This window comes from Dendropsophus ebraccatus, chromosome 4 (assembly GCF_027789765.1).
Source record: "Dendropsophus ebraccatus isolate aDenEbr1 chromosome 4, aDenEbr1.pat, whole genome shotgun sequence".
NCBI classification, from domain to species: domain Eukaryota; kingdom Metazoa; phylum Chordata; class Amphibia; order Anura; family Hylidae; genus Dendropsophus; species Dendropsophus ebraccatus.
The window spans coordinates 164725746-164743102 of NC_091457.1; positions in this window are offsets into that span (position 1 = coordinate 164725746).

Here is a 17357-nt window from a genome sequence, read left to right on the forward strand (position 1 = left end):
CTCCACTCTGCTCATTACAGTATATACCAGCAGAGGGCGCTGAGGAGCAGGCAGAGCAGGGGCACAGACAAATAGCAACAGGGGGAGGGGGGTCCGTATTGGTACGTTCCAGGGCCCTTCCTTCCTGCCTGGCCCAGCTTGCCTTACTGTTTCCTGTTTGGCCACCCATCTAATGCACTGGTGTGAGGGCTCTGGAAACAGAGAAGGGGATGGAGGATAATACTGTCATTATGTGCCCTGCATGCTCCACTTACCTTCCTCCTGCTGTCGGGACTTGGGGGAGGAGGAGGGTGACAGTATGGCGGCCTGCACAGCACACAGGGAACATGGAGGCCTGGAGGCTGCCTGCACAGATGTCTGTCCCCTGCTCCTGGTGACCATCATCTATATTCCTGACCCCCTCAAAGGATGGAGAACATGAGGAGACTGTCAGCACCACAGAAGACTGAGAAAGTGTGTCTGTAGTCAGTGTACTGGTGTCTGTAGTCAGTGTACATATGGCTGTAGTTAGTGTGTAGTCAGTGTATTGGTGTGTGTAGTCAGTGTGTGGCAGTGAAAGGGTGTCTGTAGTCAGTATATGGGTGGCTCTAGTCAGTGTGTGGCAGTGAAAGGGTGTCTGTAGTCAGTATATGGGTGGCTGTAGTCAGTGTGTGGCAGTGAAAGGGTGTCTGTAGTCAGTATATGGCTGGCTGTAGTCAGTGTGTGGCAGTGAAAGGGTGACTGTAGTCAGTATAAGGCTAGGTTCACACTATGTAACTGTGCGGCTGTATTTTTTATGCGGCTGTAAATGTGCGGATGAAACTACGGCCGTGGGAAAAAATAGACATGCGGCTGAAAACATACGGTCATTTACTTGGAAATCTGGTTCAACTAAAAATAACAAATAAAATGTTAAGAAAGTGATGCAAACACCTCTGGATGCATCTGGGAAAGCAGGGAACACAGTTTACATGAATTGCTATTACCGGGGTTTGCGATCCTCTGCAGTATGCCGATGTCTCTCATGGTTAAGATATTAAATTAATAAAACACATTTTCTTTGTAATAAAGTCCCTTTCATTGTTCAATAATTAAATTTAAACAAATCCATCATTTTGCAATTAAATATACTGTTAAAATAAATAGATATATAAAATGTATATTTATATATATATTTATTTTTTGACAGTATATTTAATTGCACAATGATGGATTTGTTAGAATTAAATTATTGAACAACGAAACTGAATTTATTTCATCGAAAATGTGTTTTATTAATTAAATATTAATTAGTACAGGAAGCTCCATAAGCCGCTAATTCATATTGCCGGCAATAGAGCTTTCTGTACTAATCATCACTTTACTTTAATGAAAACATCAAATGTTTCTTCTAATTATGTTATCACAATAGCATTATTAGAAGAAACATTTAGAATTATATGTGCGCTCAGCTGAGCGCACATATAATGAGCCGGTCCGCAGCACAGTGACTTCATTGTGCTGCGGACCAGCGAAGAGACAACATCGGGGTGAGTATAGAGCTCTCCCCACCCCCTCCCCAGCACTGCACCCCTCCCAGTTTTTTTTATTTATTTATTTAAAAAAAAAAAACCCGCATAGGGTCCCCCCTATTTTTATAACCAGCCGGGTTAGAAACCAAACGACAGCAGCCTGGTAACACCAGGGTGGGAAGAGCCATTGGTTTAGGCCCCCCAGCCTAAATCTTACCAGCCTGCTGCCGCCCGGTCCAGGAGCGCCAATTTTGACGCTCCGGGACCACTGGCACCTGGCTCTTCCCAGTACCCCTGGTGGCATTGGGTACTGGGGTAATAATAGGGGGTTAGTGTTAGCCATTTTATACCGGCTAACACTAGGCCCCAACTTAGTAATGGATTCCGTCTATTAGACGGCTTCCACTACTAAGTCTATAAAGTAAAGAAATAAAGACAAGACACAAGTTAAAAAAAATTTTTATTCAAATAAAAACACCCCCACACGCCTCATTGACCATTTTATAAAAAAAAAAAAAAAAAAAAAAAAAACGCTGGTCATCGACGTAGTCCACGGAATCCGACGTAATCCACAGGATACCGATATCTGAAAAACAAAAAGGGAGAAACACACAAAAAACACACAAACAGGAGCACAACACCCATCATTGTGAGCGGTGTTGTGCTCCTTACAGTATGCAGCATCTTTACAGATCGCTGCTTACAGTCTGGCCCCCAAGGGGTTAAGGGAGGATGTATTGCATCCCTCTTAACCCCTTGGGGGTCAGACTGATGTCAGACTGCACCCATCCCAGCAAGGAAGGGGTTAACTGACCCCCCCCTTCCTTGCTGGGAGGGGTGCAGTGCCGGGGAGGGGGTGGGGAGAGCTCTATACTCACCCCGATGTGTCCTCTTCGCTGGTCCGCAGCACAATGAAGTCACTGTGCTGCGGACCGGCTTATTATATGTGCGCTCAGCCGAACAGCCAATCAGCTGAGCGCACATATAATTCTAAATGTTTCTTCTAATAATGCTATTGTGATAACATAATTAGAAGAAACATTTGATGTTTTCATTAAAGTAAAGTGATGATTAGTACAGAAAGCTCTATTACCGGCAATATAAATTAACGGCTTATGGAGCTTCCTGTACTAATTAATATTTAATTAACAAAACACATTTTCGATGAAATAAATTCAGTTTCGTTGTTCAATAATTTAATTCTAACGAATCCATCATTGTGCAATTAAATATACTGTCAAAAAATAAATATATATATAAATATACATTTATTTATATATATATTTATTTTAACAGTATATTTAATTGCACAATGATGGATTCGTTAGAATTAAATTATTGACCAACGAAAGGGACTTAATTACAAAGAAAATGTGTTTTATTAATTTATTATATTAACTATTAGAGGCATCGGCATTCGGTATCATTGCCGGCTATTTTTGAAGTACTCCGTACGGACCGCCTGTCAATCCACCGCCGCATTTCCAAACAATGGTCTTGTTCATTTTTTACGGGTCCATTTACGATCGGGCCGTAGATTCATACATAGTGTGCACTGTGCAGCCGTATATCCTATACTTTCCAGCGTTTGCATGAACCACCAAAAATACCGCCGCACAATTACAGCCGCAAATACAGCCGCACAGTTACATAGTCTGAACCTGGCCTAAGTGTGTGTGTGTGTGTAGTCAGTGTGTGGCAATAGAAGGGGGTGTGTGTAGTCAGTGTGAGGCAGTGAAACAGTTTCTGTATTCAGTATACGTGTGTGTGTAGTCAGTGTGTGGCAGTGAAAGGGTGTCTGTATTCAATATAAGTGTGTGTGTAGTCAGTGTGTGGCAGTGAAAGGGTGTCTGTATTCAGTATACGTGTGTGTGTAGTCAGTGTGTGGCAGTGAAAGGGTGTCTGTATTCAGTATACGTGTGTGTGTAGTCAGTGTGTGGCAGTGAAAGGGTGTCTGTATTCAGTATACGTGTGTGTGTAGTCAGTGTGTGGCAGTAAGATGGTGTCTGTATTCAGTATACGTGTGTGTGTAGTCAGTGTGTGGCAGTGAAAGGGTGTCTGTATTCAGTATACGTGTGTGTGTAGTCAGTGTGAGGCAGTGAAACAGTTTCTGTATTCAGTATACGTGTGTGTGTAGTCAGTGTGTGGCAGTGAAAGGGTGTCTGTATTCAGTATAAGTGTGTGTGTAGTCAGTGTGTGGCAGTGAAAGGGTGTCTGTATTCAGTATACGTGTGTGTAGTCAGTGTGTGGCAGTGAAAGGGTGTCTGTATTCAGTATACGTGTGTGTGTAGTCAGTGTGTAGCAGTGAAAGGGTGTCTGTATTCAGTATAAGTGTGTGTAGTCAGTGTGTGGCAGTGAAAGGGTGTCTGTATTCAGTATACGTGTGTGTGTAGTCAGTGTGTGGCAGTGAAAGGGTGTCTGTATTCAGTATACGTGTGTGTGTAGTCAGTGTGTGGCAGTGAAAGGGTGTCTGTATTCAGTATACGTGTGTGTGTAGTCAGTGTGTGGCAGTAAGATGGTGTCTGTATTCAGTATACGTGTGTGTGTAGTCAGTGTGTGGCAGTGAAAGGGTGTCTGTATTCAGTATACGTGTGTGTGTAGTCAGTGTGAGGCAGTGAAACAGTTTCTGTATTCAGTATACGTGTGTGTGTAGTCAGTGTGTGGCAGTGAAAGGGTGTCTGTATTCAGTATAAGTGTGTGTAGTCAGTGTGTGGCAGTGAAAGGGTGTCTGTATTCAGTATACGTGTGTGTGTAGTCAGTGTGTGGCAGTGAAAGGGTGTCTGTATTCAGTATACGTGTGTGTGTAGTCAGTGTGTGGCAGTGAAAGGGTGGCTGTATTCAGTATATGGGTGTCTGTAGTAAGTGTGTGGCAGTGAAAGGGTGTCTGTATTCAGTATACGTGTGTGTGTAGTCAGTGTGTGGCAGTGGAAGGGTATTAATATTTGTGTATAAGGACAGTTTTACATGTAGCGGAATTGCAGTGGATTTAAAGTGACTGTACCACCAGGCCCAGGCTGAAGCACTGGAGGCGGACGACCCCCCCTTAGTGGGAGGAAACCCCCGCCCCTCTATGATAGGGTTCCATTGATTCTAATGGAGTCACGTCATGGAGGGGCTGGGGTTTCTTCCCACTAAGGGTGGGTCGGCCGCCTCCAGTGCTTCAGCCTGGGCCTGGTGGTACAGTCACTTTAACGTTGTGAGTTGCGCAGCAGAATCCGCTGCTATTCCCGATACTGCCAGTCTGTATAGGTTTATGTTCTTGTTTCCACTGTGAGTATGTAAAGCCCCGCCCCCTTACCCCGGCCCTGCCTGGTGACTACTTTACTCGTCCGTCTTCTGGCCTGCTTCTGGGGCTCCCTGGTGTCCCGCTCAGCCATTCAGTGCGCTGTCCTGCCGCAGCCCTACAACTATGTAACACCCAACCCCATAGATTGTGAACTACAACTCCCTGCATGCCCTGACAGCTATAGACCTTCAGGAACTGATGGGAGTTGTAGTTCTCCCTACAAAATATATATTTTTTATTAATGTAAAATGAATACCTCAGAATTATGTAACTCCCAGCATGCCCTGACAGCTATAGACCTTCAGGAACTGAGAATTGTAGCTCCCAATATGTCCAACAAGATTATATGGTATATAGTGTCTGTGCTGCAGTGACATTTTATCATATAATTTCCCCCATACGGTAAGTGGGTCTGTGTGCGTTGAAATGCCAGGGCAGATTTGCAGTCCCAGTCCGGCCCTGTATATCAGTATAACACTATGTGCGGTGTATGTATATATCAGTATAACACTATGTGCGGTGTATGTATATATCAGTATAACGCTATGTGCGGTGTATGTATATATCAGTATAACGCTATGTGCAGTGTATGTATATATCAGTATAACACTATGTGCGGTGAATGTATATATCAGTATAACGCTATGTGCAGTGTATGTATATATCAGTATAACGCTATGTGCAGTGTATGTATATATCAGTATAACGCTATGTGCAGTGTATGTATATATCAGTATAACGCTATGTGCAGTGTATGTATATATCAGTATAACGCTATGTGCGGTGTATGTATATATCAGTATAACGCTATGTGCGGTGTATGTATATATCAGTATAACACTATGTGCAGTGTATATATCAGTATAACGCTATGTGCATGTATATATCAGTATAACCCTATGTGCAGTGTATGTATATATTAGTATAACGCTATGTGCAGTGTATGTATATATCAGTATAACGCTATGTGCATGTATATATCAGTATAACCCTATGTGCAGTGTATGTATATATTAGTATAACGCTATGTGCAGTGTATGTATATATCAGTATAACGCTATGTGCGGTGTATGTATATATCAGTATAACGCTATGTGCAGAGTATGTATATATCAGTAACGCTATGTGCGGTGTATGTATATATCAGTATAACGCTATGTGCAGTGTATGTATATATCAGTATAACGCTATGTGCAGTGTATGTATATATCAGTATAACGCTATGTGCAGTGTATGTATATATCAGGATAAAGCTATGTGCGATGTATGTATATATCAGTATAACACTATGTGCGGTGTATGTATATATCAGTATAACGCTATGTGCAGTGTATGTATATATCAGTATAACGCTATGTGCAGTGTATGTATATATCAGTATAACGCTATGTGCAGTGTATGTATATATCAGTATAACGCTATGTGCAGTGTATGTATATATCAGGATAAAGCTATGTGCGATGTATGTATATATCAGTATAACACTATGTACGGTGTATGTATATATCAGTATAACGCTATGTGCAGTGTATGTATAAGTATAATACTATTGTATGTATATATCAGTATAACGCTATGTGCGGTGTATGTATATATCAGTATAACACTATGTACGGTGTATGTATATATCATATACATACACTGCACATAGCGTTATACTGATATATACATACACCGTACATAGTGTTATACTGATATATACATACACTGCACATAGTATAACGCTATCAGTGTAACGCTATGTGCTGTGTATGTATATATCCGTATAACGCTATGTGCGGTGTATGTATATATCCGTATAACGCTATGTGCGGTACATGTGCCTAAACGCGTTACTTACAGTCATTTTTCACAGCTGAAACTTTGCGGAGTAACAGGAGGCGAGGTGTGTCAGGACGAGAGAACGGATGATCGCAGATGACAGTCAGTAATTTCCACAGCTGTCAGAACAAAGCAACACATAGATAGAAAGGCTGGGAGAGCGGAGCCGGCGCACATTACACAATGATGATTTTACATTGAAGGATTTACTTCATTTGATGATCTCATTATTAGCTCCGGGCTCTTTATCATTGCCAGGAGCTTCATGTTTTTTGAATATTGCTTTTCAATTTGATGCTTTCCAATAGCGAGGCGGTCCAAATGATATTCAACAGGGCGATAAATCATATGGCGAGGCGCGGCTGGGTGACACGGTAACTCGGCTTCCTGCAGCAATCACTACACTGCCATAATTTGCTTCCAATAAAAATGATCGAGCACCAGACTCCCCCTCCCCCTTCTCTTTTTTGGATGCCCGTACGCAAATTGTGTTTACAGGTTCCATAATTCACCTTGTGGGTTTTTTCAATATAGGTTGAAGAAATGAAAACCTTTCTGGCAGATATTGCATGCTGGGATACGGCTACAATGATGCGCTCTCTGTGTGGGTGACGGAGAGTTCAACGCGAAGGCGACAAGCTTGGGGGGGGGGTTTCCACCAATACGGGGTAAAATAGGCAATAAAATCAGAGAAGTCAAGGAGCAATTAGATGGTGTATGTCCAGTGCAACGCTGAATGGTACAAACCCAGGAAAAAAAAAAAAGTACATTAAAGTGGTGCACTTACGGGATGGTCACCAGGTGGCTTTACTTCATACAAATGCGCAAATCCCACATATAACACAGAGCCGTGTGTACCATCCTGCTCCATAATGCATCATTCACATGAGAGGACATTATCTAATTAAAGGGGTTGTCCCATGAAGCAAAGTTTATGAAATCAGACATGTAAAGGAGTGAAATTTTTTTTTTTTTTTTTTGCAAAGTAACTCCTTACTGTTCTTCTCCCCCGTGGATCTAATGCAGGGATGGGCACCCTTTGGCCCTTCTGCTGTTGCGAAAACTTCAATTCCCATCGTGCCAGGACAGCCAAAGCTTTAGCTGAATGTAGTTCAACTGAGTATGCTCGACCATCTCTAAGATGGTCGTAACTAAGGGCAACCGGGCAAAACAAAGAAGACTAATGGAAATAAGTCAACTTTCAAGGAATGCTTGTACTAGTGTTGAGCGAGCAGTGAAATGCCCAAGTGCTTGAGTAACGAACCCCATTAACCCCTTAAGGACCGGGCCAATTTCCATTTTTGCACTTTCGTTTTTTCACCTAGAGACCCAGATGAACCCTTATTTTTGTACTTTGTAATGACAGGCTTAATTTTTTGCATAAAGTACGCTGCAAAATCAGAAAAAAAATACGTTTAATTGAAATTAATTTTTATCTGGGGAGGTTTAGTGTTCATGCTGTTCGCCCTAGGGTAAAACTGACTTGATATACATGTTCCTCAAGTCAATACGATTATGACGATATGTAACTTGTGTAACTTTTATTTTATTTGATGGCTTTAAAAAAATTAAAACCTTTTTTTTTTTAAAAATGTTCTGTTCGCTCTATGACCATGCTTAGAAGTTATAACGCTTTTATCCTTAGGTCTATGGGGCTGTGTGAGGTGTCATTTTATGCGCCATTATCTGTACTTTCTATTGGTACCTTGTTTGCGTATATGCGACTTTTTGATCACTTTTTATTTATTTGTTCTGGATTTGATGCAACCAAAAATGCACCAAAAATTTTATAGTTCGGCCGATTACGCACCCGGCGATATCAAATATTTATTCATTTTTATTTATAAAATAGGGAAAGGTGGGTGATTTAAACTTATATTAGGGGAGAGGATTTTTTTATTAATAAAAAAAACATTTTTTTTTTACATACTTACTAGAAGTACCCGTGGGGTTAGGGTTACTCCCCCTGGGGTTAGGGTTATTCCCCCTTGGGGACTTCTAGCATACTACATAGATCCATGAGATTGGTGTTCTATTGCTCTAGGCTGCTGCAGCCGAAAGCAATAGATTACCGAGTTGGGATCAGTGCCATTATAGTGGCGTCGGTCAATCGCATCGTCGGGGGGCGGTCCCCTACTAGACCACCAGAAATGGGGGAAAACAACCATTTAAATGTAGCTGTCAACTTTGACAGCTGCATTTAAATGGCTAATTAGCGGGCACGGCGATCGGACCATGCCTGCTAATTGCCACGGTCCCGGGCTGCAGATAGCAACCGGGATCACGGCGTTTCAGAGCGAGGTTGCTCTGAACACCCTTAACAATGCCAGGGGGTACATTTACGCCCTTGGTCGTTAGGGGGTTAAAGCCAATGGGAGACTCAAGAATTTAACTAGGTTCCCCCTGCTCAGCGGAGGAGAGGGTATCTGGTTCATCTGAAAACCTGAGAGATTTACAGTCTGGCCCACTGGGGGTTGCTGTCAATTGAAGACATATCTCCGCAGTTCTAATGTGTCTTGCAGTAACGAATTGCATTTTTTCATTCTAATTTTTGTATATTTCATTTGCACATCCCTTCAATGGACAAAATATACAAAAATTAGAATGGAAAATGCAATAGGTTACAGTAAGACACATTAGAACTCTGACGGCATACAGATGGAGTTCTAATATGTCTTGCAGTAACCCCAGCACCTGTTGGGACCTTGGCAAGACTGCGCTTTTGACCTGAATTTGTGTTGATTCTGTGTTTGCATTCTAAGCTCCATCGGAACACTGTCTTGCTCCGTCTGTTCTGCCAATAGTTTTCCCTGCCCCACCCGTGTCTGCTCTGCTGAGCTCTTTCTGGCCACTTTATGGTTAACCTCTGGCTTGGTTTTGATTGACATTTGGTTTCTCCATTCCATTTGTTGTTTCTGTTCCTTGTGTGGTCCAGTCGCCTTCTGGACTCGGTTCCCGGTCTCCTATAAGAGGTCTCAGTGTCTGCTTACACCTTGCTGGTTATTCAGTCTAGATTCCTTGGTAGCCTAGTAGTCTTGTATTCTCCTGTCTACTTTCTGGCTTTTCTGACCCTCTGCATTTGTACCCTGACTATCCTTGCTATCCGCCTGCCCTGACCCTCTGCATTTGTACCCTGACTATCCTTGCTATCCGCCTGCCCTGACCCTCTGCATTTGTGCCCTGACTATCATTGTTATCCGCCTGTCCTGACCGTTTGGTCGTCGTTACCTGACTATCCGCCTGCCTCTGTCTCTTTGTACCTCTGTTGTCCTCTGGTTATGACTTTGGCTTTGTTACTGACTATTCTCTGGGTTTTGTACCTTTGCTGCCCATCTGTTAACACCGGGACTGTTGAAATCGCCTTACTGTGTTCTGTTTGTCTTGTTCAGTGTTACACTGACCCAGTTCAGGGACTGTCGCCCAGTTACCCACTGCTGTCTAGGGCAGATTGTGGTAAGTAGGCAGGGACAGGTGCGGGTTCCAGCCTAGGCCCCACCTGTCTGTGCTGCCCTATTCCTGTATACCACGACAGTCCCTAACACCCCCACAAGGTGCTCCACCGAGCATAGTGCCAGATTGAGTACACCGACGCTCGCTCACCATTAGCTTGTACATGTGTAATATGTATAATATCCCATAATGCATCAGCCTTGTCACTTACATGCCTGAAGCAAATCTCAGTCTAGAATGACTTTATAGTCTGTTCCTGGCTTTGGCTTCAATAATCTGTCTGCGTAAACGCACCCTGAGCAGACAACGTATAGATCAGTGATTTAGGGTATGTTAACAATATCATCGGATCCATTCTGACCCTCCATCGGCAGGTCCGTCACAATGCTCTAGGGAACAGAATAAACTCCATTATAAATCATTGGGATCCATTGGGCACCAGTGGTGTCGGATTCATTTTAATGGAAACCAGTAGAGAGTGAGCAGTGGAGATGAGTGAATTCCTTCATCTTTGTATTCTCAATGTATGTGTAGCCATGGCTGATGTCACATACAGGGCTCGGATCTGACCAGAAAGAACGCAATGTAAGCAGAACATGGCCAGATGAGGGACTAATGTGTCCATCCTTACCTTTCTTTGAATTTACTTATGGACTTCAAGTATGGCACCAATTCAGTACAGTCTTGTAAGCTGCTAGGAAAACAGGCTCCAGTTCACATTACAACCACTTTGTGGCCGTGTATAGATACATATACAGTATAAACAACTCCTGACGGGGTACAGCAGATATAATACTTATATGTTAAGATAGTTACCTCCTAAAGCCAACACTTTGAGAAATGTTGAGGAAGGAAGGAAACATCTTTTAGACACTGCAGATGGTTAGGGAACTGGGAGAAGAAGGAAAGATATCAAGACCAAAGATGTATTGGAAGAAGGATACGAAGGGTAAAGATAAGGAGGAAGGGGAAGCAAAAAGATCAAGATCAGTAATGAATGGGGAGTAAGGGCCCTATCAGACGAACCAATATTAAGGAGTCCTCGCTTGCTCCTCGTTCCCCACTCACTGTTGGTGCTATTACACGCAAAGACATCAAGCGGGGGGCTGTCGGGGGCTGTGATAGGGGCTGTCCGGATGATCCTTAGATTGTCCAGGTGGCCCTAGAAGATAGCGGCAGTCTGCGGCTGACACTCCTATTACACAAAGTCAGTATCTCTGTCTTTCAAATAGAACATATCTTAAAACAATGATCAGCCAACTTTGTGCATGTCGTCCGATCATAGTCTTAAAACTTGTTCTATTAGACCAAACGATTATCGTCCAGAACCCTCCACTCTGCCAGTGTCCACCTGGTTAAATGCTTGAGTTTCCCATTGATATCAATGGAGTTAAATAATAGTCTAGCACTCAAGCACTAAAAACTACTCAACTCAAGTAACAAGCATTGTAGCGTTTTAGTGCTCGCTCAACACTAGAAAAGATGTAGTTAAGATGAAGATAAAGTGTACACTTAGTGGAGATTTATGTGTTGTTTTTGCAGTACGGTTAACACTATGGGTGTAAAATTTAGACTGGTGCAAACTACCCACAGCAACCAATCACAGATCAGCTTTAGGCAGTGCTGAAAGGAAAGCTGAGCTGTGATTGGTTGCTGTGGGCAGTTTGCACCAGTCTAAATTTTACACCCTTGGATAAATCTCCCCCTTTGTTTTGAGTTACTTTTAATGTACACAGAAATGCCGCCAACCATGTTTTTGTGTAGGCAAAAAAGGAGGGGGGGGGGCATCCTTTTCAATCCTTTTTAGGCTATGTTCACACAACATATATTTTCGTTACGGAAGTATATGTTACATAGCCGTCTCCGGCCGGGATCCCTCGCTGCGCCAAAAAGAACTGACATGTCAGTTTTCTGCAGCCGCTATTCATTAAAGCTCCATAGTGTGCAGTGGGGAGTTCTGATGCGGGCCGGGATGATTTATTGTGCAGTGGGGAGTTCTGATGCGGGCGCGTACGGATGCGCCTGCATCAGAACTCTGCTGCCCGAAAGATCATCCGGCAGGTACTGCATTACCGGCCGGGGTGATCCTTTTAGAGACTGGCCATTCCGTGACCTAGCTGGGTCACGGAATGGCTGGTATCTCAATAGATCATCCCGGCCGGTAATGCAGTACCTGCCGGATGATCTTTCGGGCTGCAGAGTTCTGATGCAGGCACATCCGTACGCGCCCGCATCAGAACTCCCCACTGCACAATAGATCATCCCGGCCCGCATCAGAACTTCCCACTGCACACTATGGAGTGAGCGGCCGCAGTCGCTAGCTCCATAGTGTGCACTGATGTCAGTTTTCTACAGCGCCGCTAGGCATACTATGTGTATACACTCCGGCTGGGATTCCATAGAAGACAAAGCAACATATCTTTTCGTAAAAGTATGGCCATTGTTGCCGATTGCATTTATGAAAAGATATGTTGTGTGAACATAGCCTAATGCTGGAAGTCAATGGAAAAACGGATCCAAACGGATTGCACACAGTTGCATCAATTTTTCCCCCATAAAACTTATACTTTAAATGGACTGCAAAAGCGTAATGTGTACACAGCCTTATAGTAAACGGGTGGTAAATAAATTACTGACAGGCCCTAAAGTGCATTGAAGAATGGATGCTGTAAAAAAACAAAATCATCACTAAAGCTCCATAGATTCCATTAAAATGTTGAATTTTTCAAATTTCAGACAAGACGACGACGTAACATCCAAATCCTTTATTCCGCCATTTTGCAGGTTTATTACAGTTGTGAATCCGTTATCCCAAGTAGCACTTATTTCTTATACAGTAAATGTCACCGAATCATAACCGAGGACTAAACTAAAAAATTGTCCAAAAGACTTTCGACAAACCGTCATGGACACGGGCTCCATGGAAACATTTAACCATAACAAGCGGCCGATCCGGCGTTAACTGTAGATTTGTCTCCACGGAAGGAAAAGTTTGCAAGTACTTAGCATTAAAAAAGTAACAAGTCTAACGCTCTTCACGGTGGTTAATGATCCAGTCTCATCGAGTCAGATGACCAAGTGCTAAGGAAGAGCTTGCATATATCTGGAATTTAATTAAAAGTCAAAGGACCGGAGCAATGACAACTCAGCAGAAAGCCATTTATTTTTAAAAATCTAATATCGCCTTGATGACTAAAGGCTAAAGCACACGCTGGCTTTTACAGTTCGCTCTAACTGATACAAGATACTTGATGATTTTTTGCACACGAGGTGGTTCTCAACTCGCAACTGAGTAAATTGGAAGATTTTAATACAGTAGTTTTTTTTTTTCTTTTAACACAGTGAAAAATCCTCATTAAAACTCTGTGATGGGTTATGTACTTTTTTCATTAGGAGCCAGTCTAACAGCTGATAAATGAGATACAATTATGGATTTATATAAATCTCCTATTGTCAAATTAGTCCAGGAAGACCGGTGAGTTATCTAATTTTAACTCGTAATTTTTTTTTTCTTCTCCCTAACACTTTTTTGTTTTAATGAGAATCTGCCGAATGCCTGGGTCTCTTATCTGAAAAGTTTGCGGTGACATTTTAGGCCGGTGACAGAACAGAATCTATCATTCCATTTACGCCCTGATCTACAAGTAGTTTGATTTAATTTATCGCTCGGAGTAATTGGCGCTGTAATTTCTTTTTTATTTGCTGTATTTTTTTTTTTTTTTACTTTAGTGTTGAACATCATCACTTAGAAATTTCATTTATTGATTTAAAGAGGGGAAAAATCTGAAAAGCTGCATTGTGTGATACAAGACTCTTAGGGCCGTATTACACAAAACGATTATCGTGTGAATTATTGTTAAATCGTTCAGATTTACACAATTGCTTTGTGCAAATGCAGCAATGATCAAACAACCAACGAGAAATTGTTCATCGCTATAGTTCATCCACATACGTTCTCTAATCGCTCAGTGTAATTTCGCATTTGTTCCTATATTTGCTGGGATCAGATGGAGTAAATGGTCGTAGTAACAATCGTAACTAACCGCTATCGTTCTCTCGTGTTTGCGATCGTTTATCGTTAACTGTTAAAAATCGCTTTGTCTAATAGGACCCTTAGGCCATATTTACACAGCGTATTGGACCGGCCGTTCCGTGACCCAGCCGTGAGAGATCCCGGCTGAAGCGTATACTATGTGTATACGCTCCGGCCGGGATCCCATACAAAACTATGCAACATAGCTTTTCATAAAAAGTACTGCCGTTGTTGCTGATTGCAACAACGGCCGTACTTTTACGTTGTGTGAACATAGCCTAAGGCTATGTTTACACTACGTAAGTTTCCGACTTTAGCACGCTCTGTGAATAAGCGGACGGAGATTTACGTAGTTTGCGTACAATGGAAAGTATACGATCTACAGCTGCACAGTTCACACTACGTACGAACTTACGCCCGGATCGTATGCTGCGGCGTAAAAAATGAACCAGACCATTGTTTCAGGACAGAAATGCTGTAACTTACGCCCGTAGCGTAACATGCGGTCCCGTACGGAGTGGTGATTTCTTCTTTTTTCCACTTTGTTTTGCCGATCCAGAAGGTTCTGTGGGGTGTCCGGGGCTAGCCGAAGATATCCCAGTAAAATACCGCTGTCAGATCGCTACGTACGCCGCTCGGGAAGCGTACATAGCTTACGGGCGTAAGTTTGCGCACCGTACGTAGCCGGCCACAACTTACGTAAATTCCGGCCGGAGTTTTACACGTATATGTCCGGCCGCGAAAAATATGCGGCCGGACTTATACGTAGTGTGAACATAGCCTATGACTGTAAGGACAATACTGACCATACCCAGCATGGGAAAACAAAATCATGCTGCAATTGGCCATGGTTATGTCGTCATATGGAAAACTTACATTCCCTCACTCCTTACCCCAGGATTAGAACCCTCATTATTAGAGAACTTACAGTAAGTTCCGGGTTCGTCTGAATCTGAACTTTCTGCACTTGACTCCCGGTGGCTGGAGAAGATGGATGTAGTCCAAGGACTAGCCAGAAAACATGGATACAGCCTATGGCCTTTGATTGTATCCATGTTTTCTAGGCAGCCATATGGCCGGATCCATCTTCTCCAGCCACGGGGTGTCAAATGCAGAAAGTTTGGGTTTGGGCGATCCTGAACTAACTGTAAGTCGCTCATCTCCACTACATTGTTATACCACCATCAGATTCTGATAAAATTACTTATGTATAGTGGTATATTATATTATTCATTTAATGTTTGGCCATATATACCGTATAACCAGGGCTGTGGAGTCGGTAAGCCGCAGCTCCGACTCAAACTCCATCTCCTGAATTTTATCAGGACCGACTCCGACTCCTGCTCCTTCATAAATGGCCGGTCATATACCAGGGGAGTTATTTATCACACTGGCTCAGCAGCTTCTCACTAATGTCCTACATGATCCTGGTGCAACTTCTGAGTGAATAAAGGAATACTGTATATAAAGCAGCTTCTCCTGTGTGTGCAGAGGATTCAGTCTCCAGCCTCCATGTCCTGAACTACTCACAACTAGACTAGATAGAGCAGGTGGTTTTTCCTGCTGACAATCTTCGATGTTTCTAACTAATATTCACCATACACAAAGAAACACTACTAACACTGCCAAATCCCTGTGATACAGAGGGGTCAGCCATACTGATAGTCACACATAGTGATGTTGAGGGTCAATGTGGGGGCAAGCAATAGCACACACACACACACAGAGCCTGCTGCAGCCATAGCACACACACACACAGAGCCTGCTGCAGCCATGGCACGCACACACAAGCACAGCCTGCTGCAGCCATAGCACGCATACACACACACACACAGCCAGCTGCAGCCATAGCACACACACACACAGCCAGCTGCAGCCATAGCACACACACACACAGCTTGCTGCAGCCATAGCACACACACACACAGCCTGCTGCAGCCATAGCACACATACATACGTACATACATATACATACACACACACACACAGCCTGCTGCAGCCATAGCGCACACACACAGCTGCTGCCATAGAACACTGAAGAAAACCACACAATCTACCAGAGAGAAAACACCACACTGAGGACTAAGGTTACTGCTACACTACGTATGTATTCTCCTCCTCCTCTATATTACACAGGATATCTTCATATTACACTGCTACTCATATACAGTCATGCAGCATCCAGGAAGAGACCAGCACAGATCTCCCCCACACAATGGACTCTTTTCCATGACCCCCTTATGTAATAGGGTCAGTGTTCTATTAGAATGTTGCTCATAAAATATATTGATGAGCAAAACTTGTAAAATTCATATCAAAACTCAATTCTAAATTGTTTAAAGATTTTTTAAAAGCTGGAGTCGGTACATTTTTTTCCCGACTCCAACTCCAGCCAAAACTAGCTCCGACTCCACGACTCCGACTCCACAGCCCTGCGTATAAAAGTTTTATATATATATATATATATATATATATATATATATATACAAACACAGTTCCCATAACTATAGCCTGCCAGCACAGGAGGATCTGCAGGCTATTTGATGAAGTCTCAAGCATGTGATCAGTAACATACCCTACAGGAGTCCAAGAGAACAGAACTAAAAAATAGATACTAAATGTTTTTGGGGCTTGATTGTACCATAGTGTGTGTGTGTATATGTTGTGTGTGTATAATGTGTATGGTGTGTGTGTGTGTGTGTGTGTGTGTGTGTGTGTGTGTGTGTGTGTGTAGCAGATCTATGTATGCAGGTAGGTACAGCAGTGTTGAAAATGTCCACATTATGTGGAAGGGATCTGGATCCTGCTAGAATCCACTGTGGACTTTAACTGTAACTACATTCCCATTCAGCAGATGTTCTGCAGACATTTATAACATGGACAATAAGCAGTCCTTTATTTTTAGTCTCCATTATGTGCATGAGCCCAGTAGTCCTGGATATTCATGAGAAGCAGCAAACTCCGCCCACCAGCTGCTGATTGGCAGTTATCCATCCGTGCTGTGTATAGGCAGTTACCTGTCAATCAGCAGCTGAAGGGGCGGGAAGAGGGGTGTGGCAAGAATCCTATTCTCCTGCATATTAGGAGAACGGCTGAACATAATGATTGAAGTAATACACCGATCCGTTCAGTATTTCTGTCGCTAGTTTTTGCTACCCTCAAATAAGGCATCATACACCTAGTGACAGATTCCCTTTAACCCTTTTGGAGGACTCTTGTCTCATTGTTTAATGTTAAGTCTAAAAGTTTTTGAACTTTGAAGGGATTTCCATAACTT